Here is a 27,524-nt window from a genome sequence, read left to right on the forward strand (position 1 = left end):
AGAAAGCATTTTTAGGCACACAGTGCCTCAACCCATACTTAGAGAACAATCCACATTTTTCTTTTGTTAGTGGAACAAAAGTATTCAAAGATGTAATTGCCTGTCGCATTGACAACATTTCACGGGATTCTGGAGCCTCAGCTTTTGACTGGGAACAGGGAAATTGACTTTTTCATGAAAGTAATGGAAGGTCTGTTTTTTCTTTTGATATCTTGTTTCTCAGGGATTACTGCTTTTTCCCAGGGCATCTTATGTTAAAAGGCTGGGCCCTGTAACGTGATACTTTTACATAGGACACTTTTTTTGGCTGAGGACACCAGTTCTCTCTAAGAGAAACAAGGGTTCCATTTCAAATGTCTCAATTCAAAACTAATGTTCACAGACCAATTCAGATTTGACAGTGATTTGTTGATGCAGTGAAAGTTCCCACCCTCCTTTCTCTTACCCGCTGGGGAGTCGCGCCGTATTGTTAAGGAGCCATGGCGCCACTAGGGGGAAGTATTGGATAGGGAGGAAAAGAAACTTCGCATTCCTTTTGTTACCGTGGAATTACATAAAATTTCAGTAAATTTAAATTTAAAATATCAAGATCTTGCCAGTCAGAAGTGATTTGCCGCTCTGAACTCCGGTAACACTGCTTATACATACAAGTAATAGTAAGCATGCTTTACATTCATTATTTCTCCCATTCAATTTTAAGTTCCTTGAAATATAAGGGCTGTCTTATAATTCTTTAGTCTACTACATAATATCTGTTGAAGAAATGAATATTTTATGAGCATCCTCTGAATACATGCTGTTCTTGATGTTTTAATATTTTTATAATAATGCAATTTTGAATATTTTTAAATTGACAAGTAAAAACTGCATCTATTTATGGTGTACAACATGATGTTTTATTATGTAACTCCCACAAGGTGTGTATATATATATATATACATATATATACTTAATATATATGTTAAAATAAATATTTATATATGTTTATATACCACAAGGCATATAAATATATATATGTGTATATATATATACCTTGTAGGAGGGGTAAATAAAACTATTTAACATGTGTTGCCTCATATACTTATTTTTAAGCTGGTCTTAAGTGAGAACACTTAAAATCTGCTTTCTTTGTAATTTTCAAGTATACAATATATTATTAACTGTAGTCACGATGATGTACAATAGATATCTTGAACTTATTACTAACTGAAATTTTGTGTCCTTTGACCAACATCGACCTACTCTCCTAAACCCTAGCTTTTGTTAACCACCATTTTACTCTCTGTTCCTATGAGTTTGACTTTTTAACACTCCACATAAAAGTGAGATCATGTGGTATTTTTCTTTCTGTGCCTGTCTTATTTCACTTAATACAATGTCCTCCAGGTTCGCCCATGTTGTCGCAAATGACAGAATTTCCTTCTTTTCAAAGGCTGATTAGTATTCCATTATGTGTACATACCACATTTCCTTTGTTTATTCATTTGTTGATGAATGCTTAGGTTGTTTCCATACCTTGGCAATTGTGAATAATGCTGCAATGCACGTGTAGATATCTCTTTGGCTAACTGACTTGGTTTCCTCTGGATATATACCCAGTAGTGGGATTGCTGGATCAGAGAGTAGTTCTATTTTTAATTTTTTGAGGAACTTCCTATTGTTTTCCATAATGGCTGTACTAATTTACATTCCCATCAACAATGTGTAGGGGTTTTCTTTTCCCCATATTCTCACCTACAGTAGTTATTTTTCATCTTTTTGATAATAGTCATACTAGCAGGTATGAGATAATATCTCACTGTGGTCTTAATTTGCATTTCCCTAATGATTAATGATTTGAACTTTTTTTTTTTTTTTGAGACAGGCTTTCACTCTGGTGCCCAGGCTGGAGTGCAATGGCGTGATCTTGGCTTACTGCAACCTCTACCTCCTGGGCTCAATCCATCCTCCCATCTTGGCCTCCCTAGTAGCTGGGAATATAGGTGCATGCCACCATGCCTGGCTACTTTTTGTATATTTTGTAGGAATGGGATTTTACCATATTGTCCAGGCTGGTCTTGAACTCCTGGGCTCAAGTGATCCACCTGCTTTGGCCTCCCAGAATGCTGGGATTATAGGCGTGAGCCACTGCGTCCGGCCAAGTCTTCTTTTGAGAAATGTTTATTCAGGTCCTTTGCCCATTTTTTTTTTTGGAGTGTTACATAACTATATTAGAAAGTTTGACAAGTTAATCAGATAAACAAATTGATAGCATTCATGGCATGTAAACAGAACATACACGCTATTTTCAAGTACCAGAGGAAAGTATTTAAAAGGACAAGTTTTAGGCCGAAAATGACATTAACTTCGTGAAAGTAGAAATCCAACAGGTCACATTTTAAAAACACTGTGAAATGACCATAGAAATATCAATGAAAGTGAAATCCACAAGTAATATTTAGCCACATGCAAATTTTGTTTAAGATCAATATAAATATTGGATGAATTAACAAGTTCAAACTAAGAATATTGTACAAAATCAAGGAAGTATTTAAGGAGAATTCTTGTGACTGGAATCAAAGGACTTGAATTCATCTAACTACTTCTACCAATACTAGTAAGTTTAAGATGTTACAGAAAAACATAAATTCTGGCCTTGTCCACTGCTATTCACCAAAGTGGAAGTTAATATTTCAGAAATGTGTTCAAAATGTAAAAATGCTTTCCCTTATTAATAGAATGACTACATTCTGAAAATAATTGTACCATATAGTATATTGGAGGAAGTGGTGTTGTCTGAAATTAAGAAAAAATTCCAGGATTTCTCATAGATGCTGTTGTAGGATAGAAATTATCTAAGTGAAATATTTCACTAATGTGTCCTTGGCCCATTTTTAAATTGTGTTATTTTTCTTTAATTGAGTTGTTTGAATTCCTTATCATATTTTGGATATTAACTTGTCAGATGTATGGCTTGCAAATATATTTTCCTATTCCATGGGTTATTTCTTCATTCTATTGATTGTTTGTTCCCATTTCTGGGCAGATGCTTCTTAGTTTGATGTAATTCCATTTGTCTAGTTTTGTTTTTGTTGCCTGTGCTTTTGGGGTCATATTCAAAAAATCTTTGCCCAGACCAATGTCATGGAACTTTCCCCTTATGTTTTCTTCTAGTAGTTTTGTAGTTTCAGGTCTTAATGTTTAAGTTTTTGATACATTTTGAGTTGATTTTTGTATGTGGTATGAAATGAGGGTTTAATTTTATTCTTGTGCAGATAGATATACAGTTGTCCTTTTCACAATATGTGTTCGTGGCATCTTTGTTGAAGGTCAACTGATTGTAAATGCATGGATTTACTTCTGGGCTTTCTATTCTGTTTTGTTGGTCTATGTGGCTGTTTTTATGCTAGTACCATGCTGTTTTGATTATATTAGCTTTGTAGTAGATTTTTAAATCAGGTAGTGTTGATGTCTCCAGCTTTGTTCTTTTTGCTCGATTGCTTTGGCTATTCACGATCTTTTGTGGTTCCATATGAATTTTAGGATTATTTTTTCTGTCTCTGCGGAAAATGTCATTGGAATTCTGATAGTGATTACATTGAATCTATGGATTGCTTTGGGAAGTATAAAAATGTTTACAATACTAACTCTTCTAATCCATGAACATGAGCTATCTTTCCATTTCTTTGTGTCTTCTTCAACTTCTTTCATCAATGTCTTATAGTCTTCAGTGTACAGATCTTTCACCTCCTTGGCTTAATTTATTCTGGATTATTTTATTACTATTATTTTTAGCTATTCTAACTGGGTTTGTTTTACTGATTTCTTTTTTGCATAGTTCATTGTGAGGGTATAGAAATGCGATTGATTTTTGTACGTTGATTTAGTTTCCTGCAACTTTCCTGAATTAGTTTATTAGTTCTAATAGTCTTTTTTCATGAAATCTTTAGGGTTTTCTAAGTATAAGATCATGTACGGCCGGGCGCAGTGGCTCACGCCTGTAATCCCAGCACTTTGGGAGGCTGAGGTGGGTGGATCACCTGAGGTCAGGAGTTCGAGACCAGCCTGGCCAACATGGTGAAACACCATCTCTACTAAAAATACAAAAGTTAGCTGTGCGTGGTGGCAGGCGCCTATAATCCCAGCTGTTGAGGCATGAGAATTGCTTGAACCTGGGGGGTGGAGGTTGCAGTGAGCTGAGATTGTGCCACTTCACTCCAGCCTAGGTGAAAGAGCGAAACTCCGTCTCAAAAAAAAAGATCATGTAACCAGTACTATGTTGAATAAAGGTGGTGAGAGTGGGTATCCTTGTCTTGTTCCTGATCTTAGAAAAAACGATTTCAACTTTTCACCATTAAGTCTGTTAGCTATGCGGTTTCCAAAACAAATATTTGTAACATCAAGATTAAAAATAGAAATCCTTAAAGCTAGTAAGATAGGCTTCTAAAGTTTAGAGGAAAACTCTAAACTTAGTCACAGAATTAGACAGAAACTCAATTTTGTGATGACAAAATGCAGAATAAGTATAAATTTTACTTATATTTTGTAGCTTGTAAGTATAACTTCTCAGGTCTATTGTATTGAAACAAAGTAGCTGTAAATGTTGTGCTTTGCATTCTCAAAAGTACAACTTCCTGTTTCTCTCAACATTCCTACTTAAAACAAAACAAACGAAATGAACAAACAAAATAATGTTAACATAATTTAAGGCTGAATCAAAGATACTCAGGATTTGAATGATTTGTTTACACAGAGTGCATTATATGTCTTTGATTAAGCTACATTGAAGTCCTTTTCTTTCTTCCTTCTATTATGTGTACAATATGTTTCATTTTCTTTCTAAATGGTTAAGCCATCCCTAAGAATTTTTCTTTAATTTTTCTCTGTGAAATTGTCTTGAGGAATACTCATATCTCCAGGTTCTCAGCCCAATCTTTCATTCAAGAAAATATCAGTCTGCTTAACTGATACTAAGCAGAGAAACATTCAAGAATAAATGAGACAAGATTGCAGATGCTCACTGTGTTTTGTTTGCTGTTTTTTGTCTTCTGTTTTGTTTTGAGACAAGTTCTTGCTCTGTCACCCGCGTTGGATGTAGTGGTGCAGTCGTGGCTGACTGTAGCCCCAACCTCCCAGGCTCAAGTGATCCTCCTACTTCAGCCTCCCAAGTAGCTGGAACTATTTATATTTAATTAATATTTATATTTAAGTAATTTTAAAATTTATTTTATGTAGAGACGAAGTCTTTCTTTTTTTTTTTTTTTTTGAGACAGAGTCTCACTGTCGCCTGCTGCAAATTCTGCCTCCTGGGTTCAAGCAATTCTCCTTGCCTCAGCCTCCCAAGTAGCTGGGATTACAGGCACCTGCCACCACGCCCAGCTATTTTTTTTTTTTTTTTTTTTTGTATTTTTAGTAGAGACAGGGCTTCACTGTGTTGGCCAGGCTGGGCTTGAACTCTTGACCTCGTGATCTGCCTGCCTCGGCCTTCCAAAGTGCTGGGATTACAGGCGTGAGCCACTGCCCGGCTGAGATGAGGTCTTTCCATATTGCCCAAGCTGGTCATTGTTTTTACTAGATAGACAAAGCAGTATAAAACCAATCCTTCACCTTCAGAGGGGCAGGAGCATAGGTGGGCTTAGAACGGCCTGCCAAGGAAACAATTCCTCCTGCACTGGCCTTCCTGCTTTTTGATTTTCTGCTCATGTCCATTCAAGGGATGGACAAACCTTTAGCCAGATAGTCTTGGGCCTTGTTGGTGTAGGACAACCTTCCACATTGCTATTTGGATATTTTTGTGCTTTACTTCTCCTTTGGAGACCAAAAAGTATGAGAGAAAATAAAGCCTATAACTTTACTAGTTGGAAACACTGATTTTGAAAGTCTTTGTCTTAGTAGGGTTGATTTTGGCTTTATTGAAATATAGGGATTAACTAGAAGTCCTGGTCTCTTTTCACAAAGACCATGATCTCTGCCTCCAAACAGTCCATCGTTGGAGATCTGTGAAGTGAATGTGAAAGTTATCCACAGGGAGAACGCTGAGAGATGTGGGACTGGAGGTCCAGGTGGCCATAGAAAGCAGGTTTAGTGGAGTCGCGGGTGAATTAAGAGGTGGTTCAGCTAAATGGTTAACAGTGGGGGCAATCTCTAAGGAGTATGTGGTGGTATTAAAATGTCCACTAATTCTTTGAAACTTCTCTTAACAAGAGGTGGAGTTTATGTTCCCTTCTCTTGAACCTGGATGGTTTTGTAGCTGTCTTGATGAATAAATGTAGCAAAAGTGATGCCGTGTGACTTCCAAGGCTAGGTTAGACAAGGGCAGGCAGCTTCTGACAGTTTTTCATGGGACACCTGTTAAGGGAGCCTCAGTTGCCACGTGAAAAGTCCACCTACCGTGAAGTCAGCATGTAGAAAGCTTCCTAGAAAGAAAGAGACAGGTTCACGGAGCCCCAGCTGTTCTAGCCTGCAGCTATTGGACTCTTTCCAGCCTGGATGAGGTGCCAGGCATGTGAGTGAAGAAGCCTTCAAGATGACCCCAGCCCCAGCCACTGCCTGACCGCAGCTGCGTAGCGACCCCATGCGAGAGCTGCCTAGCAGAGTCCATTCAGCCAAGACCAATGAGAAAGATAAATGATTAACTGCTTTAAGCTATGTTTGGGACCGACTTTTTATGGAGCAACAGATCACTGGAACAAGGTATGGAAACACCAGAATACATTGGAAGCATGATGCTGATCATCTCAGGTTCTCTCATGAAAATTCTGGTGAAATGTAAATTGAGTGCATTCCAGCTGAAGGGGATGGTGCCCTTGTGAGGAAATTAGTTAAAAAGTACTTCTCTACAGCATGTGTCTATCTTGTCTATGTGTGTGAAAAGCAACAGAATAAATGTCATTTCTCTTGACCAGAAGTGGCCTAGGAGGGAACTGGGCCATGAGATGTAAAGGGCGGTCTTTGGGAAGTTTTCCTCCTTGATATTAAAAACAAAACCAGACAAAAGATTTGAGAGGATAAAGCCTTCCTTTCCAGCCTCCGGGTGCACTTGTGTGAGAGGGGGATGCCTGACTTCTCCTTTTAACCATAACGTGACAGAAACCAATGCTTGACATGACAGTGGGGAGAAATGGGAAACCACTGGATCCATCTTCATTGTCCTTTAGAATTAACCAACTTGGATCTGCTGCCACTGGGCTTATTGTTATCTAATAAATGTCTTTATTGTTTAAATCCCTGTTAGTAAAATCTCCTATTATTTGTAGTGCAAAATGCAATGGATACACTTGATGTAATGCTGTTTCTAAGGAACGAGTGATTTTTAAAAATTTATTTTCTTACTTTTAAATCTGTTGGTGCGTTTTCCATGAATTTGTCTGGTTCACAAAAGAAAGCTCAAGAGAGAACTAGCACTTAATTCAAAGCAGGGACTAATTTGCTGGGTTTTTTGTTTGTTTTGGCCTCTCAGGACACTGACTCTACTTTAGCAAGGATATGTTAATTAGTAAATGAAATGGCTTTTGTTTCTTCTGCTGTTGCAAATTTTCTTGGGCAGAAAATGATTCAGAGTCCAAAAACGAAGTATGCAATGCCACGGTGGACAGTTATGTCTGATAGCTTTTGTAATCAAAAGCTGTCAGAGGTTGAAACAAGGTCCTCCCTTGTCTAATTTTAATATTCTTTGGTGGCCAGCTGTCAGGGGCTGAATCGTGTCCCTCCAAAATTCATATGTGGAAAATCCCAACCCCCAGTACCTCAGGATGTGACTACTTGGAGATAGGACCTTAAAGAAGTAATTATGTTAAAATGTAATCATTAGGTCATTAGGCCCTACTCCAATATGACTGGGTGTTTTATTAACAACAGAGAATTAGGACACAGAGAGAGACAGCAGACATGTGCACTCGCAGAGGGATGGCCATGTGAGGGTGAGTGAGAAAAGAGCCATCTGCAAGCCAAAGAGAGAGGCACCAGAAGAAACCAAACCTACTGACACCTCGCCCTTGGGCTTTGAGTCTCCGGAATTATGAGAAAGTAAATTTCTGTTGTTTCTGGTAGTTTTGTTATGGCAGCCCTCAAAAACTAACACATGACATATATGACATTTTAAGCTACATCCCATGAGGGGATGAGAAAACTGTAACTTGAGACATTTCCAGATAAGTTAAAATGCTATGTTATATCCAGTGCCATTTTTTGTCGAAAGAGTATACCATTTTAAAACATTTATTCAGCATACAATGCTGGTGGATAATTAATTTCACTCCATCAGCATTATAAGCTGGATAAATGTTTGAAGATTACAGTGGCATTACATTACTGTGCTGCCAAACTTGCCCACAGTTCTCAATGTAATCTTGGAAAGAATAAGGGTCTTGGAAAAGTAGAGATTGTGGCGAGAGAAGGATTTTTCACGGAAGGAGATCTTGGGGCCCTTCTTGTGTGATAATGGGATCCGTATGAAGGAGATGGAATACAAGTTGAGAGTCATTGATTTTTGAATGTTCATCACTGTGAGACAAAGATGTTGGAAACACTGGTAACACTTGAACCTTGTTAGTGGATAAGGGAACACTTGAAAGATTTTAGTTTTGCCTAGAGTTCCCTAAACAGTAACTAGTTTCCTAAAGAATATTATTCACAATCTGTTGGATCAACTATTTTTAAGGTTGTTTGGAGGCAAATTTGTTCCCTTTGTGTAATAATTCATGACATGATTAGTCTTTTGGCCTAATTTTAAATTCAGTTCTCAAAACAGTTTGTCCCTAAGTAAACTGCAATGCTGTTTTCTATTTAATTTCCTAAAAAAAGAAAACCCACTGGAAATGTCCTTGCTAGTGTTTATTTATTATTACATTTCAGTTAATGGAAATATGTAGTTATTCATCTTTTACTGGGAATCATTTTGATACTACGGAAATTACCCAGAATACTTTCTAATAAAATAAAAATAATAGATCAACAATCTTATCTAGGTTTTCTCAGGTCTGCTTTACAATATTAGCCATCAGGAAATATCTATCAAAATAGAACACTAGTATCTACAACACAATGGTATTTCTTTTTTTTTTTTTTTTTTTTTTTTTTTTTGAGACGGAGTCTCGCGCTGTCACCCAGGCTGGAGTGCAGTGGCGCAATCTCGGCTCACTGCAAGCTCCGCCTCCCGGGTTCACGCCATTCTCCTGCCTCAGCCTCTCCGAGTAGCTGGGACTACAGGCGCCCGCCACCACGCCCGGCTAATTTTTTGTATTTTTAGTAGAGACGGGGTTTCACCGTGGTCTCGATCTCCTGACCTCGTGATCCGCCCGCCTCGGCCTCCCAAAGTGCTGGGATTACAAGCGTGAGCCACCACGCCCAGCCCACAATGGTATTTCTTAAACTATAGTTCACATTGAAAGATATACAGAAAGCAGATTATTTTTAGTGTTTTCTTGCTCAGTTTTCAGTGACATTCTTGGAAATAAGATTGATTTTATAAAAGAAAACCAATTGCCTTTGACATACTGATGCATGAATTTGAGAAAGGTAGTCAATGACTGCTGCTGAAAACTGGAAAAGGCAAGTGTAATTTTGTTTTGTTACCAAGAATACAGGCAATTTGTTAGAAAACTTGCCTGATTAAAATAAATTGATTAAAGATTAGAAAAATAAGCATTTAAGATTGAACTTCCTCTTTGGAAAGCTTAGGAACCATCATTTGTATGAACACCAATTTTTATCTTGGCAAATGAGAAAAAAATGTACATAAAATGTTGCAGTATTTAGAGGCAGAACTAACTAAGTATATTGATGAGCTATTTGCCACAGAAACTTTAAGGCCTAAAAAAAAATAGAATTTAGTGGAATAAAAAATATTCTTAAAAGAAAACACACACCCACAAAAATATTTTCTTATTTTGTAAACATTTTATTAAATGCTATTTGCTTTCATATAGCACTGTTCTATAAAATTCACCTTTTTTTCCCACTAGGTTACCAGTACTATAAATGATTATCTGTGTGGGGGAGGGGGAGGATGGGGGAGAAGATTAGATTAAATTCTATCCTTTTGCAGGTATAAGATTCTGTGGATTCATTACAAACAGATCCTGACATTTTCAGCTAATTTTTATCTAACACTCAGTGTCAGGCGCTGTCCTTAGTGCTTTGTAATCTGTGTGGCTCCAGAGTTGTACTGAATAAAAAAATAGTTGGGGGCAGGAGCACATACTTGTAATCCCAGCAATTTGGGAGGCTGAGGTGGGAGGATTGCTTGAGGCCAGAAGTTCAAGATCAGCCTGGGCGACATAGTGAGACCTTGTTTTAAAAAAGTAAAAAAAAAAAAAAAAAAATTCTCTATGTATGGTGGCTTATGCCTGCAGCTCCAGCTACTCTTCAGGCTGAGGTGGGAAGATCCTTTGAGCTGAGGAGTTTGAGGCTGCGGTGAGCTATAAGCCTGCCACTGCACTCCAGCCTGGGCAACAGAGTGAAATCCTGTCTCCAAATAAGCAATAATAATTTTTAAAAAGAAAAAAAGAAACAGCTTCAAATCAGGGGGAAATTTTTACAATTAAATTCTGGGTTTATGTTTTACTAGAAAATGCATTATCTCCATTACCCCAGTATTCTGAGAAATAAGAGACCTCTCATCTTTAATTCAGGGACTCTTCGTTATCCTACATACCCATTCTTTCCTTTTCTAACAGCTGGGTACAGGATGGCTTGGAATAAAGGCTGCATTTCCCATCCTCCCTTGCAGCTAGGTATAACCGTGTAACTAAGTTATGGCCGATAGAATTGAAGCAGAAGTATTGTGGGATAACTTAAAAGAATATGCCTTCTCAGACTCTGTATATACTTTAGCTAGATAATCAGATTCTACTGTTTTTGTTGCCTCTTTGGGAATGAACTTTTGTACCAGGAAGTAACATATCCTGCTCAATGATTTCTGTATGTGCCAGGATGATACATACAACATGGCAGACAACCAAGTTTTTAGGTTTTTGTGTGCTTCTTTTTTTTTTAAACATTGAAAACAATAGAAAGAAGAAAGTTTGACTTAAGCCATGTAATCAACAAATTGAAGTAAACCGGACATGAAGTAGCAAAGTAGTAGATATTAGAAATGGAACAATCAGTGAAGTCTGCTTTCATCCTCGAGTCACTGAAGAATAGGTCATCATGCTGAAGCAACAAATGCTTATTCTTAATAAGTAATAGTCCTGTTCATTTATAAACTTGGTTTTCAGGATTCTCAAGCTCATCAGCCGCTTCTGTGGAAAGAAGACCTCACATTTCAATATGTCTCACTGCCATAGAATGTGATTTCTGTCATGTTGTGTATATTTTCTCATTTAAATTCATTACATTATTCATTTTGGTAATTTTCAAAACTAGAGCTGATCCATGAATTCTATCTTTATCTCTGTTGTTGTAATTTTTACTTCCTTAGCTAAGGATGTCCTTCTCTTATCTGGCTGACTGACTCCTACAGAACCATGGCTCAGCTGAAGCACCTTCATTTTGGGAGTCTGTCAGTTTCAGAAATCTGACTTAGATACCCCACTGTGTGCCCACAGCCTGCTGGGTATACCGCTACATGCACTTATTATTCAAGACTGTGGCTTTGTTTGCTCCTCTCTCTTCTCCCCTGGATTATAAACTCCTTAAAGTCATGAATTATGTCTCTTATTTTTGTATTCCTAGAGTGTCTGTTTTACAGCAAATATGCAATAAATTTTTCTTTTTCTTTTTTAAACATTTTTTCTCAGAACTGAGATTCAAAAAATTTCAAACATTTTTTCCTTAATACACTTTTAAAATTACATTTTTGAGGGACAATTCATATACAATAAAATTAGCCCTTTTAAATTGTACAACTCAATGACATGGCCAATGTATATAGTCCTGTAACTACGCCACGTTTATCATATGGAACATTTTCCTCAGTGCCAACAGTTGCATTTGCTCCTTTGCAGTCAATCTCCTACCCCATCTCCAGCCCCTAAAAATCACTGCTCTGATTTCTTTCTTTATAGTTTTGCCAGTACTATGCTGTCATAAATGAAATCATCTGTTGCACGCATTCCTTTGTGTCTGACTTTTTCACATGGCGTAATGTGTTTGAAATCCATCCACGCTGCACATATCAGTAGTTTATTCCTTTTCATATTCCTGTTCATGTCTAGGTAGTACCCATCGTTTGCATGGTCTCAATGTGTTCGTACATTTGGTGGACATTAGAGTTGTTTTTAGTTTGCGGCTATTATGGATAATGCTGCTATAAACATTCACATACAGGTCTTTATTATTTATTTATTTTTTTTGAGAAAGGATCTTGTTCTATCCCCCAGGCTGGAGTGCAGTGGCATGATCATAGCTCACCGCAGCCTCTAACTCCTGGGCTCAAGTGATCCTTCCTCCTCAGCCTCCTGAATAGCTTGGATTACAGGCTCATACCACCATGCCATCTAATTTTTTTTTGTTTTTAAGACAGGGTTTTGCTACATTGCCCAGGAGTCTCTAACTCCTGGCCTCAAGTGATCTTCATGCCTTGGCCTCCCAAAGTGCTGGGATTATAGGTGTGAGCCACCACACCTGACTCCACATATAGGTCTTTATATATGCATATATTTTCATTTATCTAGGGTAAATACATAAGATTGGAATTTCTGGGTTATATAGTATGTGTTTAACTTTATAGTAAGATGCTACACTTTTCCAAAGTGATTGTAATTTACAGATCTGTACACAGTATCTGTAGTTTCCAGTTCATAAGTATTTTTAAAATGAATATAAATATAATCATATTTGATTTTTGGTTTTCTATTTGTCAGATATAATTATTTTTTAAATATATGAAAATAAATGGACAGACGTGCTATGGCCTAGCTTTTTCTGGTTGCCAAAGTAGAAAGATGTTGAATAGGATTTATTCCTTTCCAAGCCACTCCTCTGTTTTTTAGTTAGTGATACTTCAAATTCCTTCATTACAGTGTCTTTCTTTTTTCAGGTAATGTTTTCTTGAAATACTTGTTAGAATTCAAAGTCCCTACCAAGCTGCTCTGGTAGGATTACTTCATCAGAGTTTATCAGGACCATTTTTCAATGGCCTTGCTAAAAGTCGTGTGGAAAGAGCCATTCAGGGTATGGGGAATCTGAGTTCAGGAGCAGTGGGCTGGAGGGGTCCCTGAGTGAGAGCCAAAGATGGGAAGAGCAGAGTGACACGGTGAGGGAGGAATACAGTAAATGGCGAACAACCAGTCTGAGAGGACACCGGAACCAGAAGACTGCCTTGCTCTGCTGCCAGCTGTGGCAGTAGATTTGGGTTTGAGAGCTAGCTGTGCCACTTTCTAGTTATGTGGCTTTAAGAAAATCATGTGACCTCCACTCGAAACATCAGATTTAAAAAATCTGGAATGCTTAAGAAATAACATTAGTTCCATCTGCCTTAAAAGACTATTGTGGGCATTGCCTTGAGAAGTACTCAAGTGCAATATATATATTTCATGAGTGTCTTCTTTTATTTGGTCAATTAAAAAAATGCTTTCCCTCCCTTTAATTCTCTTCTGTTTAACCCTCTTCTGACTGTTACTCTGTATCTAACACATCAATGGCATTCTTCTCTCAGATTCTAATCTCCTTTTCTGCCCCCTTAAAGCATCCTACACACTTTGGAGTAGGTAATCTGTGGTACCTTCATAAATTCCTTTCTATGGCCATCCATCTCAGACCCAGAGAACAAAACTGTGAAGCTTTAGATGTGACTAGGATGTGTCCTTCAGTTTCAGAATCTGTGATATGTCAAAGAATATTTACATTTCAATGAACTCGAAGTTCTAGAAGGAGTCTTCTTAATTTTTGAGATGATATGGGAGTCCTTCTGTGATTTATTTGTTGTCTACAAGATAAGCACAAGCATCTTTTCATGAGAGCCGTTCAGTCACAGTCATTTATAAGACGCCTACATTTTCCTGGAAGCCTATATTCTCTTTCTATTTATAGCTGTACTTGTTTTGCCTTCTTTGCTTTCCAGCATAGTGCTTGTTTATAAGAAAGATATCATGTAATCCTTTCAACGCCCTGTATGATAGGAAAGAGGAAACGAAGTTTGTTATGAATTTTTTAGTGGAGTAAATGACTCGCTAGGGAAAACACAGGTCTATGCACTGATGTCATCAGTGATGATTCCATGGCCCCATTGTCCTCTGGGGACCTTCTATTTTCATAGGCCATCCAGCTCACAGGATGGTTTTTCTTTTAAGTAAAGGCAATCCCCAAATGATGCTAAGTGTGAGGACCAGGAGTTAAAGAATTTCCGAAGACCATAGCGCAAAGGAGATTCCCTTGTGCTTGGCAGCTGGTTCTTCAGACTAAGTGGAACGAGTCCAAATTCCAATGAAAGTCTTATGAAAACTGATGTCAGAGAGCAGAGTATTCGACACCTTGAATAGGATGTGGCTTCGCTTGCTTTTTAGCTACCAAGTGCCCAGTACAGCAGTCCACAAAAGGTGACCAATCACTATCTGCTGAAAAAGGGATCCATGAAAAAAGTCCCAATCAAACAAACTGGTAGTATAAACATAAAAGATTTACTTTCTTAAAGGGAACATGTTCCTGCCATGTGCTGAATGTTTGTGTCCCCCATCTCCCAAATTTATATGTTGAAATCCCCAATGTGATGATATTTGGAGATGGGTCTTTAGGAGATAATTAGGTTATGAGGGCAGAGCCTTCATGAATGGGATTAGTGCATTTAAGAGACATGATGGCTGTTGTGCACTATGATTGTGACTCTCTGAACAGCCACTGCACTTCAGCCTGGGCAATATAGCGAGATCCTATGTCTAAAAAATAAAAAGATGAAAAAATAAAAGATATGAGAGAGCTTGCTTCCTTTCTCTCTCTCTCTGTCTCTGCCATGTGAGAATATAAGAAGACAGCCATCTGCCAATAAGGAAGAGTCCCCTCACCTGAACCTGCCAGCACCATGATCTTGGATGCCACCAGTCTATGGTATTTTTGTTATAGCTGCCTGAATTGACTAGACAGTTTCTAAGTGCTTTATAGGGATTTATCAATGTATCAGCAATGTAAGCTGAGCTAGTATTCTATATACACATTGGGGGTAATTCTTTACATTGGTGCCTCTACTACACAACGTTTGTTAGCATCATTTTGAGTTCTGGTATGCATTTAAAATGAATAAAGTGACATTCCTCTCATTATATTGCATAATTTACATTTAAGCTGTCAGAATATCTTTTCGTCAAGCACTCTGAATTAGTATCATTTTATCTGTCCCCTGCCCCAGCACTTCGAACGTTTCGCTTTGTGTAGGAGAATACAGATGTTTACCACTGGATTTCTATCTATTAGTAGTAGAGTCATTACTCTTTTCTCCTTCTTCCATAGTAACAGAACCTTAGATTTTTAGATGGACACCTGGGTGGCCAGAAATGTCCAGACCTCTCCCTAGCAGTTAGATGGGTCCATGTGACTCAGTTCTGGCCAAAGAGATATAATTGCAATTGTCAAAGAGCAGCTTGTGAGAACCTTCCTCAAAAGACAGCAAAGACCACCATTTGAAACTCTCTTCCCACCTTTTTATGTCCTTTGCTTCTTCTGGCGCTGAAATTCATATATCATCTCTGAAGTGGGTGCAGCCACTTTGGACCATGTGGTACCTTGAAATGAGGCCTCATGTGTGGAAAAATAGGATAGAAGGAACCTGGGTGCCTGAGGACTTCAGAAAACTGGATCAGCTTTGGACTGCCTACCTCTTGATTCTCATGAGAATTTTAGTCCCTGTTATTTCTGTTTTCTGTTACTAGTAGCAGAAACCTCTGATGAAGAAGAGTGCCAGTGGTGGGCACTCTTAGGAGAGGGGCAATTAAAAGTGAGTGAGGGAATGCTGTCTTAGATGCAAAGGTGGGCTTGGGAAGTGAGCAGACATTGCCTGTCACAGGACACAAGTCCACTGTGCTGGGTCTGCCCTTTCACCTGCACTCACTGCCCTGTGGACACAGGTCTGATGCTACTAAGTAATAGGCACAGTTGCAACCTCCCTCTCTTCCTCCCTCTGAAGCAGGAGCTAATGATATTGAGGCATCTGATCTTCTTAGCAGCTCTGTCAGCTGTACTGGGAGTGCTGGGTGGGCCAGGCACATGTAGTGGCATATGTCATCATGTATTGTGGCAAGTGTTGTTTTGCTTTAACTTTGAAAGACTGCAGATGCAGATATGTTGTGATTGGCGGCAGCCTTCCATGGCTGTATTCTAACCTCAGTCTTGAGACAGGGAGGCAGTGAGTTCTAACCTGTTTTTACAAAATTCATGACATGCCCAGGAATAGGGTGTCTGGAATAGTGGAAGGAAGATGAGCCAGGCAGCTGGCATCTAGATTGTACTCCTGTCACTATTCAGGTTTTGCAAATGTGAAACAAGGGAGTGCATTGCAGGAAGCCTAAGATCCTTTTAAGCTCCGTCACTGTGATAATTTCTATAATCATTAGATCAGGTGTATCACAATTTCATTGCTTGCTTTATAAGTATGCAACTAATCTGTTGAGTATAAATACAGTAAGAAAATATTACCTGTATTTCCTGAGAAGAAATAAAGCAAAATGTTCTCATCTTTGGATATGTATTTTAGCATCAACATTAGTAAGAACAAGAAATAAACAGCATCTTGAGTGTCCTTTGGGAAATGAAACTGTAGCATGTTTCTGTCTGATTTAAACTTTAAAGTCAGGCCAGGTGTGGTGGCTCATGCCTGTAATCCCAGCACTTTGGGAGGCTGAGGCGGGTGGATCACTTGAGGTCAGGAGTTCAAGACCAGCCTGGTCAATGTGGCAAAACCCTGTCTCTACTAAAAATACAAAAATTAGCCAGGCGTGGTGGTGCACGCCTGTAGTCCCAGCTACTTGGGAGGCTGAGGCAGGAGAATCGCTTGAACCGGGGAGGTGGAGGTTACAGTGAGCCGAGATCGCACTACTGTACTCCAGCCTGGGTGACAAGAGCCAGACTCCGTCTCAAACAAATAAACCTTAAAGTCAATGACAACAATGAACTAGATTCCTCCCAGGTGTAAAATGGAAGTGGGGAGGGTGGAGGTTTGGGAAGCAGACAGGCTTGAGTTTCACACTGGCTCTATGACCCTGGCCTGTCAACTTTTCCTCTCAGTTTACAAGTTTCCTCAGAATAATTTTCCTAACTACTATTGGCTAGGCTAAACCCATAAACACTCACTTGAACCATTGATTTGGGGACCTGTATGTCCTACAAGTGATTGATTAGTCCTTCTTATCTGCCAGTTCTATTAATAGATGACTCCTCTGGCTCTTCTGGGTGACAAGGCTTAGACTAATGTGTGTCAACCCTCACTGAGCATCAGAATTACCCAGCCAGCTTAAAAAATATACAGATGCCCAGGCCCCACCCTGAGAGTTAGATTTAATTGTCTGAGGCTGGCCCTTAGACATTAGTTCAGATGTTCTCTGTCTACCCCAGTGATTTTTGTTCGTGAAGTCTGGCTTGAGACCTGTCAGCACCACCCCAAGCCACATGGTGGCCTCACATGTGGGTGAAGCAGAAGTGGAAGGAGTATTGTTGAGGCACTGCAGGGCCCACACAACAGCCATATGGGGAAAAACCCACTATTTGTCTGTCGAGACCCTCACTTTAGTTCCAGGGTAAAAATCTGAATGAGTATTAGCCACTGCTAGAAAGTACAAGATGAGTCATTTCAACTTCGTTTTCATCAGTAGTAATAAAAATCATTAAGGCACAAGACTTCATTTAAAAAAAGTGTGTTAGTTAAAACAAACTCGATCCTCAGTACTTGGTTTTCTAACTCTACTTTCCTGATGTGAACACGGCCTTCTGTGTTCCTAACATCAGAGAATAGGAACTTGTATTTTGGGGGCAATTAGTGGTTTCATTTTAAAGCTATTACTATCAAGAAAGAAACAAAAATAGAAGAAAATAAGCTATTCAACAAGTAAAACTACAAACTACTTTTTTTTTTTTTTAAAGTAGACCTTGTGTGAGAGTTTGAAATAATTTTCCCAGTTTAAACAATGAGTGAGGACTTTATGTCCCACAGTCTTGATGAGTCTAACACTTGAGCAGCAGATAGAGGGAGGCTGGAGAAAAATGTTTAAGCATTTCCCAGATGCTTTTTGTATCACATGCAGTGTTATGCATTCAGCCACCCATGAACAAGCTTGCTGGAGAGCTAAGAAATAACAACGCCATTGTTTTCCCTTTGAATAACTCTGCCTGTTGCACAGAGTGCAAATATGTCTTTTTAGTAGTTTTTCATGGTTTGCAATTTCCTGAAAAAAAGAGTATATCACTCTAAAAAAATCTGTATTTGAACCTGAGACACTATTCAAATTGTATTAATATAGCAGAGAGTGTCCAATAAACTTTACTAGGAAAAATATCCAAAGATTTTGATCATATATAAGGCACGTCTAAAGCCATTTTGTCATGTCCCCCTACAACCGGCTCACCTGCCTCACTTCTCTAATTTTCCCCTTGGCACCATCATCATTCATTCAGTCACCTGGCTTTGCTCCATCATCTTAAGATATTGTCTCGTCTTTACTTCCTAAAGCCAGCCATCTTTCTCTTTGCCTGCTGCTGCTGTGAGCACCATACAGAGACTCTCAGTGTCTCTTCCTTGGATTCTCGTACCCCCTATCCCAGTCTCCTTGTTTGCAGGTTGTCTTCCCAGCAAGTTACCCTGAGCCCTGTTGCCAGATTGAACTTGCCTCATGAAATTCTCTATCTGTAGTACAGAGATAAAAATTAAATTTCATGGGCTGACAAATATAAAATGCCTTGTGTCGTATCTGAAATACAGTGGGTACTCTGTAAATTATAGTTATTTCTATATTTAGAGGAATAAAGTCCAGGCTCTCAGCCACTTTTAAGCCCCATTACTATTCCAGTTTTATTCAAAAACATTCTGCTAAAACCACTCCGCTTTATTTATTGCCCAACACATTTCCTGCTCTTTGCTATTTTTTCAAGTTCTTGTTTTGAACTTTGTGCTTAGAATGCTCACTCCTAGTCCTTTAAAGTCTTCCTTCTCTAGAAATTCTTCAGGGACCACTTCAACATATAGTGCTTTCTCCCTCCCATGGACTTTTAACAATTCTTATTGTTGGGAGATATTTCTCCACAAGTCTCTCACGTTTCTGCATGTCTGTTGGCAGAGGCTCTGACTGCCAGTACTGTAGATGATCTCTTCAAGGATGTTTGCATACTAACAACTTTGGAAGACAGTGATCATTTCTGTCTCCAGAGCGAAGGGCAAGTTTGTTTACTGTCCAGTGTAACAAAAACAATGTGTCTCTCCAGGGCAAAAGCCAGGCAGCCTTATTGCCCTCATAAAAGATTCCAAGCTCAGATCCCATTCCTATAATGCAACCCACTGCATGTGCAAGGGTCACCTGGCTCTTCTTGTATCGCCCTGTTGGAACTGGGGCTTGACAAACTGGTGTGAATGATGACCCTGGCTACTGGCTGCTATTATTGTGAGCAATACAGTCCTTTGTTTTTGATTCCTTGTGTGTTCTGTCAGCACCCATGAAACTACAACCGGTTAACTTGTTAGCTTGCAAGTAGGATAAAATCTCAGATCCTTCATACTTATTGATAATGATTATTATTATTTGGTTGTTATAGCTCCTATTTTTTTCATAACAATCTATTTTTTTTTTCTCTTCCTTTTTGTTGTCATTGATTTGTGGAGGAACTGGTTCAGGATAAATCTTGTAGATTATCCCCCGGAATTTTGCACGTTCTGGGTTGAATTGATTGCTTCCTGTGATGCCATTTATCTTGTTCCTATATACATCTATTTTTCCCCAAATTATTTTTCACATTGATCTTTCAGCTTTCAATTACAGTCTGTCTCCAAACTTCTCTTGAGTCATATTTGGCTTCCATGTATGTTTATTTCTGGTCTTCGTTACTATATTTGAGTTTCTTATGGGCAGGACGTCTTTTGGTTTGCCTTTACAAAAAAAAATCTCCCACAATTCCTAGTGAACATTATGACTAGAGTAACAGCATTTGCAGAATGAGTATTCAGGGTAAAAATGATTCAGTCTAATCAGATAACATCCTTTTGCTCTTCTCCACCAGAGGGCGCAATCACATTAGATTTAGGAACATTTCAAAATCTGGGTTCTTGTCTGCTTTAAATATATCGATGTCAGTATTCTATACATGTAGCTGAATGAATTAGTAAATATATATAAATGAGTTATCAGGCCGGGTGCGGTGGCTCACACTTGTAATCCCAGCACTTTGGGAGGCCGAGGCAGGCAGATCACTTGAGGTCAGGAGTTTGAGACCAAACGTGGTGGCAAACATGGTGAAACCCCCTCTCTACTAAAAATAAAAAAATTAGCCAGGCATGATGGCACGCACCTGTAATCCCAGATACTCAGGAGGATGAGGCATGAGCATCGCTTGAACCTGGGAGGCAGAGGTTGCAGTGAGCCGAGATCGCGCCACTGCACTCCAGGCTGAGCAACAGAGCCAGACTCCGTGTCAGAAAAACAAAACAAAACAAAACAAAACAAAAACGAGTTATCAAATGGAGACCTGGTCAGGTTACATGTCACCCTACACAGGAGCTCCTACTGAGAGCAATGAAACGTCTTTTGACTATGATGTCATTATTACCACATTTCAATCTACTAGGTAATTAGTTTAAAAGCCAAGACCAAATCTTGAAAAATAGATTCCTGTGATTCTTCACATTTTCCATCAATCTGAAAGTGTATTTAAGTATACACATACTGACTGCTGACACACAGAACAGTGACCTGACTAGAAATTCTCCACCTTATGCTACTTTGATGGTTCCAAAGCAAATAGATTGCAAGATGCCTGTGGTGGTGTGATTTAAAAGTACTGAATTTTACGGAAACAAAGGAAGAAGTGGCAGCGGTTTGTTTTCTTAGCTCTTAAGTTAATTCATTTCCTTTTATCTTCTACTTTTTGCTCAAGGAGGTCAGAGCTAACTGGAAAATCAACTTCCAGTAGTACTTGACTTTTATTAAATCTAAATGATTTATCCTGAGACATTATTGTATGTGGATACAGTGTTTTTTGAAATGTCATAGTTTCCTGTGCAACCACAGCTTTATTATTTTTTTTTACAATCAGCTTTTTTAGGTTGAAACAATTACAATTTTTTGAGGTCAAATGAGGTTTGAGTTACCAGTTTGCATAGTAAGAGAAATATGATGCAGTTTCTGCTTTCTGCTCCAAAGTTGCTCATTCGCTAGTAGGGGAGGTTATTTCAGTACACGTGAGATGGTCTGGGTGAAGTACTTGCAAAGTCTTTTGTAAAGAAGCAGAACTTGTCAAAGAGGCAAGAATGCAGCACGTCCCCTTCCTTCCTTTCAGGATGGTTTGGTCTCAGGATTCCTAAGCTTTGCTAGTGCAGAGAGGGTGGTTGTCTAAGGCTTCTCATTTTTAATGTTATAACATTCTGAGTGCACGACCTTGGGAGATTTAAATGGGCCACACACATGAAGTTGCTTCAGGTGTCCCAGCTGTTACTTGACAGAGTTTTGAGGGCAAGGCCTTGTCTTACTTATCTTTATATCAGCTACTCTGAGCTTGGCACTGTAAATAGACGGTGCTCATTAAATGTATGTTGACTTGAGTTACACACAGGGATGGAAAGAAGAGGATTCAGACACACAGTTTTTGACTCTTGCTGGTTAGGCTGTTTCTCTGCTTCTGAGAATCAGAGCAAGTGGTGCACTACCTCCTCTCCTCACCCTTTTATTCCAAGGGGCTTGTGAGAACTTTCTTCACTCAAGACCCTCACAGCTCACACCGGGGCCAGCCTTAAGAGATAGGCAAATACTGCACGTTCAGACGAGGTTTCCCCTTCCTTCTGCACAAATCAGCCAGAACCTGCAATGGAAGTGTTCTAGGAACTGTCTCACCTTTTGCCAGGAATGCCGGCTAAATTGACCTCAAACAAATCAGTGAAGAGGCCCCCATTGCCTTTGAAGAAGTTAAGATTACAGAAGTTATGGGCATTATATAACATTAACTTCTTCCTGAAATCAGTATCTCTTCCCTTGTAAACTCACCCTTTCTTTGAAGAAACTTGAGCAGAGCCTAGAAGCCTTGGGGCATAAGTTTCTGTAAACAGCTAATTAAACGGCATGAAGAAAGTTGATGCCCTTCTCCCCACTTGTTCTCCCATCTTGCCGCCTCTCAGCCCTGAGAATCAAATACATGAATGAGACTTTTTTACTTAAAACTCACCCCAAGACTTGTAAACTTGTCAGCAACTTCCCAGCTCTAAGTTCTCTGTAACTTTAACCTCCGACGCCAGGGTTAGCGCTGACCACTAGATCGCGCTGTCGGACAAGAAATCTGAGGGCTCGGAACCGCCGGGAGCCCAGGACTCAGAGGGTGAAGAGGTGGGAGCTGAACAGAGGAAGCGCGAAGGAGGCAGATCCCGTGATATCGCCTGAGGAATAAAAGCCACAGAGAGCAACCAAACGGAATAAATCCAACCGGCTCTTCCCCAGTCAATAAATATCAGCAACGGATTCCAAAGGTTATTAGGAACTGGATGCACCATTGAAAGGGGAAGGATGGAAGAGGGTTACCCGTTCTTTACCGTTTATCACACTGGGAGTCTAGTGTAAAGGCCCCAGGGGACCAAAATGCCGACGTCATGCTGGGAGGCCCCCGGATTCCCTCTTTGTACACATTTGAATTACACTCGTGTCCCCGGGGAATGAGTGTACTTGAATTAGTTTCTGGAGGAGTCTGTGTAGTCCCCAACCCGGGAGTCCTCTCCTTCCTGTTCCTCTCATCCTACTCTGGAAGTTTTGCCTAAGGATCCTTTTTGTTGAGCTAGAGAGGAAGTTTGCAGGTGGTGGTTTGTGTTACCTACACTCCTTTGCAGCAACTATTTTCAGATACGTTAAATCTAAGTATGTGAACAAGAACGCCTCGAGCAAGAGAAGACGCCCACGCGGGTCCCCAGCGCGCTGCTCTTGGCTGGAGAGGGCGATGTGCACGCCCTTGGGGACAGATGCCTCTTCCACCCAGTCTGCGGCCTCCAGCCGCAGGAAAGAGAAGCCCGTGACTGTCTTTGGATCCCCGGAGGGTGACTGCTCAACTCCGGGGTTGATAGATGCATTGGCAGTTCGGAGCCAAATCAACAAATTCATTGAGTTACATGCTCCTCAGTCAACAACACCGCCATCACACACACACACACACACACACACACACACACACACACACACACACCACACACACACACACACACACACACACACACACACACACACACACACACACACACACACACACACAGAGAGAGAGAGAACATCTGGGCCGAAATACAGACACCAGCCAGCTTGGGCTGGCGTGCAAAGTAGCAGTTTTCCTTTTCCCTTTCTGGACGGGGTGTCGTTGTCCGGGGGCTTCCCTGGCCCTTTCAGGCCGCGGAGCAGGCCAAGGGCGCAGCCCTACTGGGTGCCCGCTTGGCGGCCTGAGGGGCTTCTCTGCTCTCGGGCTCGGTCTTTGCGGCTGCCACCAGTCCACGCGCGGTCTGTAAGCCTGGTTGGACTGGGCTCCCTGCTCTTTGTGTGTTGGGTGGGGAGGCGAGTGAAGGGCTAGCTTGGGTGCAGACGCCGGCTGTCGACAAATTCGGGGCTCAGGGATACCAGGGCAATGTGGCTGCAAGCCTGATTGGGCGCAACGTTGAGAAGGTCGGGTGTTCCATCCCTGGGACGCGCTCACGCACCAGAGGTTTTTCAGACACCCTGGTTGTGAGGATTTGAAGGGGGAAAAGCTTGTGCACTGTGTAGGCTCTTTGTGCGAGCTGCCCAGCTGGACTTCGAGTGGGCTGTGTGCTTGGGGAATGTGCAGAGGCGGCGATTCCTATTTGTCTTCATTGTCTCCCTCTTGTCTTCTCTCTTGCTTTCGCCGGCTTCTGCGGGAGGCAGCCTGTGTGTGGGGAGATGCGCAGAAAGGGGAGCGCCCTACAGGTTCTTGTCATTCGAAAGGCAAGTTTGGAGGCTATCGCGCCTAGTGGAGAGGGAAGGCCAAATTTGCAGACGTCAGTGCCAATGGGGAAGAGAGGTTGACATTGGGCCCATGCCCTCCGACTCTACTATGGCGGGCGGTTAGTTCCAGAGAAGCAGCTCCTCTGTTCCCTTGCGCCCCACCCCGGTCGTTTGTTGTTCAACGCTCCCCCAGCCCCCTCTGCCCCCCAGCCACGGGAGTAACTTTTGGGCTTCAAGAGGCCAAAACGGTGCAGGGCCTATACTGGGGTCAGACGTTATAATCAGAATCTCTCCAGTAGCATTCTTCTGATTTCTTGGTGTGAGTGCTCGAAGCTTCCTCCCGTGCGCCTTGTACAATCTGGCAACCCTGAATACCAGACTCCCTGCCCAGGAACAAGGGGTAGGATGCCAGGATGGAGGGGGCTGTAAGAAGGGGCGACGGTGTGGGTAGAATATCAGCCCCCTATTTGGCTTCTCCAGTATTGTGTGTGGAGGGGTGCTTTGGGGTTTCAAACTTACTCCTCTTCGCCCCTTTGGCCCCGCGAGGTTTTAAGGGCAGAGCTTTCAGTCCGAAGCCTCCGCTCGGGGCCAGGTTTTGCTCTGGTCCGGGTGGGAAGTTTCTGCAGTGGATGGAACTTGTTACGGAGCGGCTTCCTATTCTGAGAACTCCTGGGTTTCATAGCTTTCCTCTCCCTCTCTTTTGGCTCAACTTAAGCCTCCCAGTTCCGTCCTGAAGCACCAGGGCAGTGAGAGAGGACTGGGAAAGCCATCCCATCACTGAGCCCCGCGCGGGCGGCTGTCCGGGTTTCCAATCGCTCTCGGAGATTGAAAAAGACAGAAGGCGCGCCGCGTGTACAGACAGTTAGTTAATGGAAATCCTGTAAATCGCTTTTAAGTGCACCCAGGACAGAGGGGGAGGAAGATGGAAGTGGTGATATCAGATGAAGGATGGAGATCGGCAGGAGCGGGGGTGAATGGGTTACGCATCCTTGCATTTCCGAAAATGGGAGTCGCTCCCCTCCCCATTGTTCTTATTTTAGAAAAATTCATTAAAGAAATCGCAGGGATAGGGAAACCCGAGCTTCCCAGTCCGCCCCAAGTGGCGGAGTACGCGGCTTCCCTTGGCAGGGAACGCGGCTGCGGCTGTCCCCCTCTCCGCTCCCTCCTTTCTCCCCGCCCCCCGGCGGGGCACTGCTACTACGGCGATCGCCACCTCACGCCGAAGGAATGTTCGAAGTATGCACACGTTCCCAAAAGTAGACCTCCTTCACCGCCGGAGGAGCATACATCACCCCGTGGCAGCCGTCCACCTTCTCAGGCGTTTCGTAACCGAGTAAACTGAGAGCTGGGAACAGCCCTCTATTAAGTAGCCCGCGGCGCGGAGTCTCTTCCCACTTGGCGAAGGCGAACCGCCCCAGACGCGTCCGCGCGCCGGCAGCTGCAGGCTCAGGCGGTCTCCAGTCGTCCTGCCGCGCCCGCCTCTCCTCCTGGGATTCTCCTCCTCCTCCTGGACTTCCCCGCAGCTGCCCACGCCTCGGCGGCCGCCAGGTGCTCCTGGAGCGCAGCGCCTATCGCCGGGGCGTGTGGGGGCCACACCGAGCACCAGCTTCTCCGACGCCGGGAAGCCGCTGTCGCCGCCGCTACCTCTCCCTGTCGCCGCCGCCTCAGGTCAGCCTGGTTTCTGTCTCCTTTCCCCTACCCCATCATTCCCAGAGACAACTCGGGAAACGGCGTCTAGCTTGCACCTTGCCGGGAGCGGTGAAGAATCCTGGGCGAGGACAGTTTGGACTTGTAATAGTGTAAATGGGCTAGAGCTTTGCCTTGTATACTGGGATTTGGTGATTCTTTGGGTTTTTGAGGGAGAGGGGAATGTTGCTTTTCTTAAGAGCTGAGCAAGGTTTTGTGCGCACAAAGCATCCCGTTCAGTGTTTCCGTTTCTAGAGGAGTTTCATCTGTAGATGCTGTCGATTTCAATGGAGGGCGCGCCGGGTTCTGGGGCGGCAGGGCCCTGGTTATCTCGCGGCTGTGGCTTTGTCGGGGAGGGCAGGCGTGCGGCGGTGGCGCTGGGAAGGTATTTTGGTGACGCACGGTGCGGAATTCTTTGGAGGGCCCGCTGAGTGCTCTGCAGCTCGTCGAGGCTGCACGGGTGTGTGTGGCATCTCGTGACAGATTCCTAGTGGAGTGTTCTGGCTCCTTCCTCCCCTACCTTTCAGAGCATCCGAGATGGTGGGTTAGGCCAGCACTAGGGTACTCATTCTTGGCGGACTTTCCCCAGCTCCGGGAGAAAGTTCCCTCTCCGACTCCCTCCCGGTGCATTGGCGGAGGCCCTGTTCGGGGTCTGTGAGATCTCCGCGGCGGTTTCCCACTCAAATCCTAGACTTGTGGGGATCAGAAAGGGTGGGGCGCCCGACTCGTTCACCAAGCGGAACAGGTACCCCCAAGCGGGCGTCCTCGGGAGCCCTCCAGTGACCAGTTCAGGGCTCCCTGGGATTCTGGGCCAGGGAGACTCTCGATCCGGACTCTGTAGTCTTCTAATGAATGCTGGGGAAGGATGGGGCAGGAAAGGAAATAAACTCTAAGCTCTCCTTTGGCTAATGCCAAGGTCGTGGTGGGTGGGAGAGGAGGTAGGCGACGCGCACGCGGTGTGCGTGTGTGTGTGTGTGTGTGTGTGTTTGTGTGATTTTCTTTTTAACTGGACGCAGGAGTTAAGGAATTGGGTTCTTCCAGCGGGGAATTGGGAGGGGGTGAGTTGGCAGAAGGGGACGAGTCCACTTAGCCCCCACTCCCACCCCAATGGACTTATTTTTATTTATGAAGGTGAAGTGAGGGAATACTCGCTGCCACGTAGGGGCGGCCGCTTTCACATATTTATGTCTGAGAATGCTCAATGAAGTGTTGCTAAGCATTCAAATGAATGTTTTGGCTAAAAAGGAGAGAAAGCGTTTTCTTTTTTAAAACATGTATGGACGGGATGCTTAGCTGGCTGGCGTTCCGATATCCCAGCGCGAGATGATTCATTCTTGCAGCTAAGTCGGGAAAGCGATAGGTGGCGATCGAGACCCAGCAAAAGTGTTTCCACTCAGGTTTTCGTTGAGTTCAGCTGTTAAAAAAAAAAAAATCTTCACACAGCTTTTCGGTGGGTCGATTGTTCGCCTTTAACTTTTTTCGCGAGCACGACTGCCAACTGAGCTGGAAATTATTATACCAAAGTTAAGGCCAGATGATTGGAACAATGGGCCGGTCTCACCTCTTGCTTTTCACTGATGTAGAAGAGGGTTAGAAATGTCAAACAGTTGTTAATTAGGAAGAAAGAAATTGCTAGACCCCTTAGATACTTAGGGCAGTGCCAAAATTTTAATCTTGGCTTCATATAAAGGAGCTCCAGGCAATTTGGCACGCCTGCTCATCAGACATTTAAAATGCAATTTACACACAGGCTGAGGAAAGCTGCCCTCATGCTTTGTACCAATAATTTGGAAAGTCATCGGTGGAGATTGT

At 42.1% G+C, this 27,524-nt stretch overlaps 1 protein-coding gene across 1 annotated transcript in view; it reads left to right on the plus strand.

The window, feature by feature from the left end:
• Nucleotides 1-585: 585 nt before the first annotated feature.
• COL12A1 (collagen type XII alpha 1 chain) overlaps nt 586-27,524 on the plus strand; it is a 149,467-nt gene continuing 122,528 nt past the window's right edge. Inside the window, exon 1 of the mRNA XM_058435132.1 lies at nt 586-656. The gene's annotated coding sequence lies outside the window, so the exon portion shown is untranslated. The remainder of the gene's footprint in view (nt 657-27,524) is intronic.

The sequence above is a fragment of the Hylobates moloch genome, unplaced genomic scaffold (assembly GCF_009828535.3).
Source record: "Hylobates moloch isolate HMO894 unplaced genomic scaffold, HMol_V3 SCAFFOLD_2, whole genome shotgun sequence".
NCBI classification, from domain to species: domain Eukaryota; kingdom Metazoa; phylum Chordata; class Mammalia; order Primates; family Hylobatidae; genus Hylobates; species Hylobates moloch.